The 10340-nt window shown below is 39.0% G+C and overlaps 1 protein-coding gene across 3 annotated transcripts in view; it reads left to right on the top strand.

Moving 5' to 3' along the window:
• The window catches only part of LOC123871216 (homeobox protein dve-1), a 143719-nt gene that overhangs the window by 10291 nt on the left and 123088 nt on the right, over positions 1-10340 (top strand). The window lies entirely within an intron of this gene.

Here is a 10340-nt window from a genome sequence, read left to right as displayed (position 1 = left end):
TATGAGTTTACACGACGACGTTAATAAATTTCGAGTGTCGATATAGGTACCTACTATTACGTCGGATTAAAGTGGACCTAAAGCTAAAGTTAATTCCTTTGTGTGGGTGTATGTACTCAAACCCAAATCTTAAACATGTGAGTTTAGATCCATTTTACTTTGAAATGTTTCGATATTAGTCAACGTTTCGAGATATGCAACCTCTTACTAAGCCTACAGATCATTATCAAAGAAACGCTTTCGATTACCTAGTAGATACCTGTATGATTAGAAAACGACTATGTCTGATAGATTAAATGATAGGATTTAGAAATGGATTAATGAAACTTGACGGATGTAATGAAAAGTACCTATGTACTCGTAGTACAAAGTTTGACGACCTCCCTGGCGCAATGGATTTTTAACCGACTTCCAAAAAAGGAGGAGGTTCTCAATTCGTCGGGATCTTTTTTTTTTTTTTTTTTTTATTTTTTTTTTATATTTTTTATGTATGTTCCCCGATTACTCAAAGACCCCTGGACCGATTTGGAAAAAATTTTTTTTGTTTGAAAGGGTATACTGTGCAGGTGGTGGTGGTGCCATATAAATTTGGTGAAGATCCGATGAATATCTTCGGAGATGGAGAACAGAACTCCTGAATGGATAAGAGCAAATTGCTCGCGATCACTGTAATAGCTTAGTAAACAGTAGGGTTTTAACTGGGCATAGCATATTATAGTACAGTGGGGCCACTAAAAATTGTGAAATAAAAAATTTTCAAAAGAAAAATAAAACCGACTTCAAAAACCAAAAACACTAAAAAGTAGAAAATAATTTTTGTTTAGCTACACATGTAATGTACCTAGGTATGAAGTCGGGCGAGCTTCACTCTTGGATTTCTAATTTTGTTTTAATATGCTCGCTCGACTTCATACCTAGGTACATTACATGTGTAGCTAAACAAAAATTATTTTCTACTTTTTAGTGTTTTTGGTTTTTGAAGTCGGTTTTATTTTTCTTTTGAAAATTTTTTAGTACCTAACTACCTACCTACCTAGTGTGAAGTGCAGGGTTGGATTTCCGGCAGGGGTAATTTAGGAATTAATCTTATCATAATTTCTAAATTAGCTCTAATCTAGTCTAGTTTAAACTTCAATAGTGGCTAGTTACCACCTATAAAAAATATCATTTTTTTAATTGCATGGCGCCAGTTTTGATTTTTTTATTATTTGTTGTTACAAACGGCAATAGAAATACACACACATTCTGTGAAAATTTGTAAATACTCTCTATCTATTACACTTCATGAGATAAAGACCGCTGACAGATAGACGGACAGAGGCAGCGGAGGCTTAGTACCTAAAGGTCTTTGGGCACAGACCCCTAAAAAGCGTTATTAAAATAACTTACCTATAATATTATATCATGATATCCATTTATAAGCACGTACCTAATCGATTTAATTGAGTAGGTACTTACAACCTTTTTCACAAAAGATTTCAACTTGTTTACATAAATTATTAAAACACTGTTTGCAAAACGCCCTAAATATTACCAAAAGAAACTAAATTAAAATCGAACAATACCAACATTACGTATAAAAATTACTTACAGACTTATAATAAAAAAAAATAGAAACGTAACCACATAACTCGATTCGACTCTCCCCGATTAAAGCGATAAGAGTGTTTTGAAATTATAATTCGCTTGTGCTAATCCATTATCGTGGATTATTGTTCCAGTGATAAGGGTTTAATAACGGTTCAATATTACCTATTGCTGATAAAGCGGTGATGTGAGCGCCGTGGTTAAGATGTCTGCCTTGTATTCGGTCGGGAGTTCGACTCTGGGCATACACCTCTAACTTTTTGGAGTTATGTGTATTAAAAGCAATTAAATATTATTTGCTTGAAGGATAAAAGAAAACCTCGTAAGGAAACCTGCACGCCTAAGAGTTCTGCACAATTTTTTCAAAGGTGTGTGCTATTCAGCACTGGTTCAGCGCAGCGTGGCAGACTATGGTCTAAACTCTAAACTCTAAACCCTTCTCAATCTGAAAGGATACGGGTGCTCTGTAGTGGGCTGGCAATTGGTTGATCGTTGGCGATAGGTGGGCGATACTAGCGAAGCTAGCTAAAAGATAACAGGAAAGATGACTGTAGTCTGTACCTGACGTAGGTTTAGCAATCAAGTTTGACAGTATGTACAGTTTGGCGATCGCAATCACCTCTGATTGGCTGACACCCTCTCACTATTGGCTACAATACACAGTTGCAGTAAGGATATCATAAATTCAGCCAATTAAAACCGATTATCACAATATGATAATCACAAGTCCTTTATTAGCCCTTTGAACAAGCTATAAAAACTTTTTTATCCACAGTTCAGTAAAATTTGTTTTCGTCATAAATTAATAACTTAGCAATTTTGTTTTTTTTTTTTTAACTTTTACACAAGTTTAAAAAAATCTAAATAGAAACAGTTCAGAGGCGACAAAATTGATAGGTAATATGGTCTGTACTAAATTACACAAAATCACAACAACTACAAAACAATTAAATTTTTAGGCACACACCGAGATTTGTTTTAAAAACGATAAACCAAATCGAGATATTATGAAATAAATAAATAAAAATTTGAGAATAAAACTTAAAGCTAACCTTATCTAATTACTGTACGAATCATGCGTGCGTGGAGTGGTGCAAAGAATACTGCCTGCATTTCCGCGCCGCGCTGGACAGCCAGGCCTTTTCGCAAAAATGAGCCAGCTCTTCTGTCACAAGAGTAGCGAACAGAGGCAAAGCTTCATACAAGCGCACTACGATAGGTACACTACTACAAGCACATGACTCATGAGTAGCGAACTTCTGTCACAGATGAGGCTATTAATTAGGCGGTGAATTAGGCGGTAATTTTTTTAACACTAAGACTCCAATCTCCAGGGCAATAAATAATTTGAAATTTTGAAATAGGTAGGTAGATAATTGTGCTGAAAGACGATCCAATCTTTCCATAGGACAAGAGGCGCTAAATGTTACACCATTGCAAATTAGAGCCTCGAAATCTTAGTGTAAATACGAAAACACAATCTGTACGTTACTTATCGAGCACCGTTACAGAGGTGACGATGACTCGGATCGTTTCGACAAAAAACCGTCGACAAATTACATCTCGTCGGTAGGTACATAGAAAGTGGACGCGTGCCAAGCAGCAGGGCTAGCAGTCGCGCTATCTTATGGATTACTAGAGGATGCGCGCGACTTCGTCCGCGTGGATTTAGATTTTTATAGATCCCGTGGGAACTGTTTGATTGTCCGGGATAAAAAGTTGCCTATGTCAATTACAGGGACGCAAGCTACCTCGGTAGGTACTAAATTTCATATAAATCGGTTAAGCGGATGGGTGTTTGGGAACCCAGTGGGAACTCTTTGATTTTCCGGGATAAAAATTAGCCTATGTCCCCGTCCCCGGGATATAAGCTAACCGTGTACCTTTTGTCAGAATTGGTTAAACTGTTGGGCCGTGAAAAGGTTGCTACCTTTTCACGGCCACGGCCACGGCCACAGACAGATAGACAGACAGACAGACACACTTTCGCATTTATAATATTAGTATGGATTGGATATGGAGGATGATAAATCGACTTAATATTGATCAACCTGTTATAATAGGTATACCTGTAGGTAGAACATGGTATGGCACGACTAGTTTCATTAGTCGATATTTTATCGAATTTGGACACAAGTGGAAGCCGTTATATCGGAAGGTCGAGGTTTCGATCCCGGTAAAGCACTTCTAACTTTAACTAAGTACCAATTTATGAATAGTGCCAATTTTGTTTCCAATGTGCTATAATATAGGTATATTTCGAATTTATACACTCAATGATATATTGTTTTTGACATCATTATGCAAGTCGTTGCACTGTAAAAAATTAACAGAGTGTCGCACATCGTTGCTGCATAAATTAACGGGGCGGTTTTTATTAAGATTCGCGTCAAAAATTTTAGTGCTGGTTTTGCCATCCCTCTTACGTCGCCGACGAGTCAACCGATGGACGTCCACTGACGGTCATAGTTCTCTAGACGCGATTTCCACACTGTATAGGCGTGATGCTCGGTAACCCTAGTGGCACAAAAAGCCCGAGCGTATAGTGGATAAATCCGTGCAATTACACACGTACTGGGGCTGTGTCAGGTGAGATATTGCGTGGTTCAATTTGCCTTGGATTCGGGCACAATGCGCCAGTCAGATCTAATTACCAGCCACGCGCGCCGGCTCCCATTGTGATAATATAATCGATCTATATTTGACGCGGATCATTTTTTCATGGTTTTCAAGTGAAGTATCATATTTTTTGCCCCACGAACAGCAATAAGCTACTCTTGCTCTTGTTGCCCCGGCGTCGATTGAGTTAAAGATATTGTAATATGCCGTTTTTTGCGCGGCCGCCCGATCATCTGTTCAAAGTGAGCATGAATATTTGAATTGCTGTGTAATAGAGTCGGGAAGATTAATCTACATTTTGATTAACAAATCGATTTCGATATACCTACGTAAGTGTGTCGGTCGGTCGGTCGGGAGTCGGCAGTGGTAGCAGGCAGCCCGCGCCCGCTAATAGGCTCCATCTCGCGGATAAAGCGCCGCACCGTTACCTTTCTCAAATCACGTACACTATTGTAATATCCAATCGGCCAGAAATGAGATTGCGGCTAACAAGTTATTTACATTGACGTTTTAATATGTTGAGTGACTGAAAAAACTATTTAAAAAGGTAATTATAAAGTGGTGCTCGTAATAGCCACCGTACGCGCCGGCACGTCGCCTTTGTGACGCAGCTAAACCCTCGAGATTAATTTTGGCGGGACAATGAACGGTTCGTATTCAAAATATGTATATGCTTCGATAAATGTGAGGTTGCGATGTCGGTTTGTCAATTCTAAACTTTCGAAAGCGTCGCCGCGCTCCCGGGGGAAAGATAGGATCTTTATTGCCGCCTGGTTTTTTGGGAAAATGATTAATTTAAGGGATCGGCGCGGACGGATAAGTAGTTGAGATTGACGGTGATGCGAGGTCTGTGACCGGGTCGGCGCAGGCGCAGGGCGGGGGCGCGGGGTCCGGGGGGGAGGTGGAAAGCCGCGAGGCTGCATTGCGCGAGCGTGCCCAAAAACTAACCATAATTTACGGACAAGTAGTCAGGCTGCCGACGACACGCGCGGCGCTTTTTTGCACTACCCTGATCCTGTTACAAAGTAAATTTCTCACGAACATCAGAGCGCACATCTTTGCGGAATTGCGCGTTAATGACGGCGGAAAATTAAGAGCGGCCACGATCCGTTTTCTGATAATATGTCGAGCGAGTTCTGCTTAAGCCACTTGTCCCACCGCGCGGAGAAGCGATTATTCATGGACCATCTTTGTGGAATTGGGCGTTAGTAAAGGCGGAAAATTAAGAGCGGCCGCGATCAGTTTTCTGATAATATTTCAAGCGAATTCTACTTAAGTTACTTGTCCCACCGCGCGGAGAAGCGATTAGTCATAGACTATTTTCACGCTCCAGAAACGTATAATCAATAAATGATTCCGTGTCAAGTGTTAATAAAAGGGATATGTAAATAATATATTAATAGTTGATCGCTGACTGTACACAGTATAAGCGAGGACTCTCACGAATAGTTTGTCGTAGCGATATGACCTATCAAAGAAAAACTCGCTCAACGACGTTCTCTTAGCGTTCATAACACCCGCAGGAATTAGGCAAACGTGTCTCGACCGCCTATCAAGCTACCAATAAACCCGTTGGACTAGCATACTCGCTCACGGCCCAGCGATTTTATTAAACTACTAACTCGCTTCTCGTCGTTCGTCAATTCGTTTCTAGTTTTTAGCTCATTCGTTTTTCGCTAATCGTCGGCGGTAGGACAAGTGCCTAAGCATTGTCAATTTTTGGAATAAACTTGGACCCTGTAACTACTGGCGGAGTTAATGTAAGTTATAAATGAGTATTAAGTTTTTTACATAATGACGGAAGATAAGGAGTCGTACAAAAAGCCCGGTGCAGTGCACGGAATTTAGGTAGCCCACGGCTAAACGGGGCCGTATTTGGAATCGTATTATTTTTTCCATCAAAATAAAAAATAATGTAATCATCATGATCAACTCATCGCCGGCTCACTACTGAGCACAGGTCTTCTCTCAGAATGAGAAGAGTTTAGGTCCTATCGGATGCTGGCCTAGTGCAGATTGGTATTCAGGATTCCTCACGACATTTTCCTTCACAAGTGATATATTTTAATGGCTCATATTAACGCACATAACACCGAAAAGTTAGAGATGTAGGTAGCTAGGAAGAACCTGCTGATTAGGAGGCCGATGTCTTAATGTGGAAGCGATGGGCCTGCCCGCGAAATTCAAATTTAATTTGGTTTTTCGCATTTTTTAAACTAATACGACAACGTAGGCTTATGGCATTTTCAATTGCGACAATGGCAGTATCATCCTCACAGGTTTATATAAAAATCTTTACTTGAAAGGGTCCAGTTTAAGAAATTAGCTCTAGTATCGACTAATGTGTCAGAATTAGTCGATACTACAGCTAATTTCTTAACCTGGACCCTTTCAAGTAAAGATTCAAACACTTAACACTTAACGTATGTTTCACTCTGAAATCGAATGATATCCTCACAATATGTAGACTCCATAATGCACAGTTGCAAAGTCGGACTTAGCAATTCTGCATTATGTAGCTATTAGTTGTTATTCCTTGATTCACCAAAAAACATTTAAACATATTTTCGTCTCTGAAAACTTAAGGGTGCGTGCAAAAGGAATGCGATTGTTCATTCTTAGTATGTTGACGTGAGAGGATCTGCTTCGCTGTAGGCGGTCATGATATCCTCATTAATTTATAATGATCCCAAATACCAATACGCCTTCTCATAAAAAAGGCCTCCAAGCACTAGGTATTACTGTTCCTGTGATCAGTTCACCAGATTTTCAAATGTAAAATTTCTATACTAATACATATTATAAAAAAGACACAGCCAATCACACTTTGTGTCTGTCTGTGTCTTTCATGGCCCATCGGTTTAACCGATTTTGAAGTTTGTGTGAAATAAATTTTAGGTTATACATAATTTGAGTGAAATTCACTAGGTAGGTACTATCGCACACAGGCGCGCAAAGTGCATTGTAGGTATGATGTCCTCATGATAGGAAAACATAAAAAAATTGTAAAACAATTTGAAACTAAGTAAGTCTTGCAAATGTTTACTAAAGCTTTGTTATAGTATGTTAATAGACCCATAATATTTGGTTGCGCCCAGTTACCAACGTAATAAGCGTAAGTCACATAGGGCAGACTGTTGCATTGAAAAAAAAAACACAACAAACTATACTGTACACAAAATATTATAAATAAACATTGTCGTGAACAAACAATTGTTAAGCAATGTCATATCGGCAGAAAGTGTGCCGTTCCAATTAGCTACTGTGTTATATTTTTCTCAACAGAATAACAAATAAGTTTTGCTATTACAACGGAACTTAATAGACCGGATTAAGTAATAAGTATTAAAGTGGGCAAAGTTGCAAAACTATTAGAGATTGCGAAGGTAAATTAAAAATTGAATTGGCTTTCGTTGCAGCCACGCCCGCACCTTGTTCAGTAGAGGTGCGCAAATCAGCTCATTGAAAAGAATCACTCACAGTCCTATAGTTCAGTAAAAAACGAATCAAACGTATCTAATAGTTGTTTAGAAGATTTGAACGCAATCGATTAAGTAATTAAATATGAGGAAATGAATGAATGCATGCGTGAGAGTTCTCCATAATGTTCTCAATGGTGTGTGAAGTCTGCAAATTCGCACTTGGCCAGCGTGGTACACTATAAGCCAAACCCTTCTGAAAGGATACCAGTGTTTAGTAGTGAGCTGGCAATGGGTTGTTTGGTACAAGTTATCTTTAGAGTTAAGTTTGCCCAATCTCTGCATAGTAGCGCAAAGAATATACTGATACCAGATTTTCTTAATAGTCGTCTATTGGATACGATGAGCGGTGAGTTATTTGGATAACAACGTTGCTGAATGATAGATGACCTGAAAATTGGTCTCACAAGAACCATGTCGTTGATTTTAAGGAAAATAAATAAGAACATATTTGTTTTACAACACCCCAATTAATTTTAGGGTGCCTAATCGATGTAGCATTTTGTCTGATTGACAGCCAAAAAGCTGTTCTTTTTTCGCCTCACTAAAATTCTTTCGAATTGCATTCTGTAAATGTGTGAACTACTTAGTTCAGTTTTATCTTTCGGTATGAACTACACTAGTTGGCACACTTCAGGCACAGTATAAGGAGAGATACAGTAGTCCAACGGCTTTGATCTTGTGGTAAATGACGACGACCCTTCAACATAGGGCCCTAACTACCTAGGCCAGTTCGGGTCGTTCCTTCGTCCCGCACTTACTGCACGATTGCTCTGTCTAGATGTCTTCGTCGAACCTCTGTATGCAATATCACGGTCTACTCTGTGCTTCAGGCGTCCCCGCACCCCCCGTCCCGCGGTAATTGCGGTCGACTCGCGCGCAGATTATCAGAAGCAAGTGCGTTCGATAACGCATGCACACGAACGCATGTTATTAAATGTATTCCTTTTTCGCCGGAATCTGCATAATGAGGGGGGCAAAAAAGGCACGTAATCGCTAGATTGCACGACGTGCAGGAGAAAGGCGATCTTTGTCTGCCATAAATATATTTTTGATGAATATTTAATCAGTGTTACATATTTAGGCGATCGATGGCGTCAATCCATATCAAACGGTCTAGAGTTTTGAATTTTGATTTTTGATAAAATAATTGCTTATTTGCTGTCACAATGAGCTACTATTATGTTAGATAAGCACAATACCCTAGTTATAGAATATTATATTATATTGGAAGCAGACCTCTGAATTTAGATATTTTTTAGCCTTTAACTACTCTCTCACCTGGTGGTAAGTGATGATGCAATCTAAGATGAAAGCGGGCTAATTTGGGGGGAGTATGACAATTTTATTAATCACAAACATAAGTAGCTACCTACTTACCTCTTCTCGGTTTCTACAGCGGCATGATACGAAACGATAGATTGGAACACTAAAGCTTGGCTTTGGGGTGGTAACTAGCCACGACCGTATACCTAGTAGAAAAAAATATTATAGCTACAGATTATATTAATAAACCCAAAGATTGAATTAGGACGGAAGTAAGGGAATAGGAAGACGTATGAAATAATACCGATTAAGGTTGCAACATAACTGTGACATCGGTTGTTAATTCGATAATAATATCCCTTGTCTTGACTTGAGGAAAATGTGGTCTGTAATGGTGTGTACATTCAGGTTTGGTAACTCTGATTAATTAATCACATACAATAACTACGGTCAATATAAATTGGTTAAGCAAGAGTCGTGTAAATTGGTATGGCATTATCTCGGCGATAATAGTACCCAAACTATAGGTACCTACTTTGTAATATTATCTGTTACATCTGATCACTTTTCTGTATTTTCCAGATATTATAATGGTACAGGATCCATAGACAGGTAAAATATGTAAATAGGTACTTCTAATATGATTAGAATTCATATTCGTTTTTGGTATAGGAAAGAAATAGTCTGAGAGGAAAGTACGACTTGATTGATGCTTCAAGCTTCAGGTAAACATAGAATATAGGTACTTAAATACTTCTTTCAGAGGGTATCCTTTGGAACCCTGGAATTATTGATCTAGTTCCTCCCTCACCTTCTACTATCGAACAGCAAGGCATCGTCAAAGTCTGTTCATAAGTAGCCTAGCTAGCTCAAATCCGTTAGGGCAAGGAATGGCCTTCAGATTTCCTTTTTCCCTTCCACTTTTAATATCTCAACAAATCAAGAGTATATAGGCATCTTCTATGTTATTGCGCTCCTCTTTAGGCTGCATCATCACTTGCCATGCAGGTGACCTTTACCTTATCTCAAATATATCAAACGGAACATGTAACAATAGCGTAAGAGATGGAATAACTACAAGGTATCCCTAATTTGGGATTTCCTCAATCGGCTTACTCTCTACTAAAATAGGTAGGTACTTAGTCAAACGAGGTACCCTCCCGATATGCTTCCGAATGAGAGATGCATGTCTTATTCCTACCTTGCGGTACCCTAATAAGGATAATCTTCACACCTGAGGAGTGCAATTAATAATGGACAAGTTTACTCAAGGCCCGCGCAAATACTGAGAGATTATCATAAGGGGATGTGGAATTATGTTTACTGTTTACATTCTAATGGATAGGGCATGTGAGATTAGTTACTCCTGATTTACGTACAAGGTGGAAT

Source organism: Maniola jurtina, chromosome 2, assembly GCF_905333055.1.
Source record: "Maniola jurtina chromosome 2, ilManJurt1.1, whole genome shotgun sequence".
NCBI classification, from domain to species: Eukaryota; Metazoa; Arthropoda; class Insecta; order Lepidoptera; family Nymphalidae; genus Maniola; species Maniola jurtina.
The sequence above is the reverse complement of the archived record's forward strand: the minus strand, read 5'-3'. Positions and strand labels throughout refer to the sequence as shown.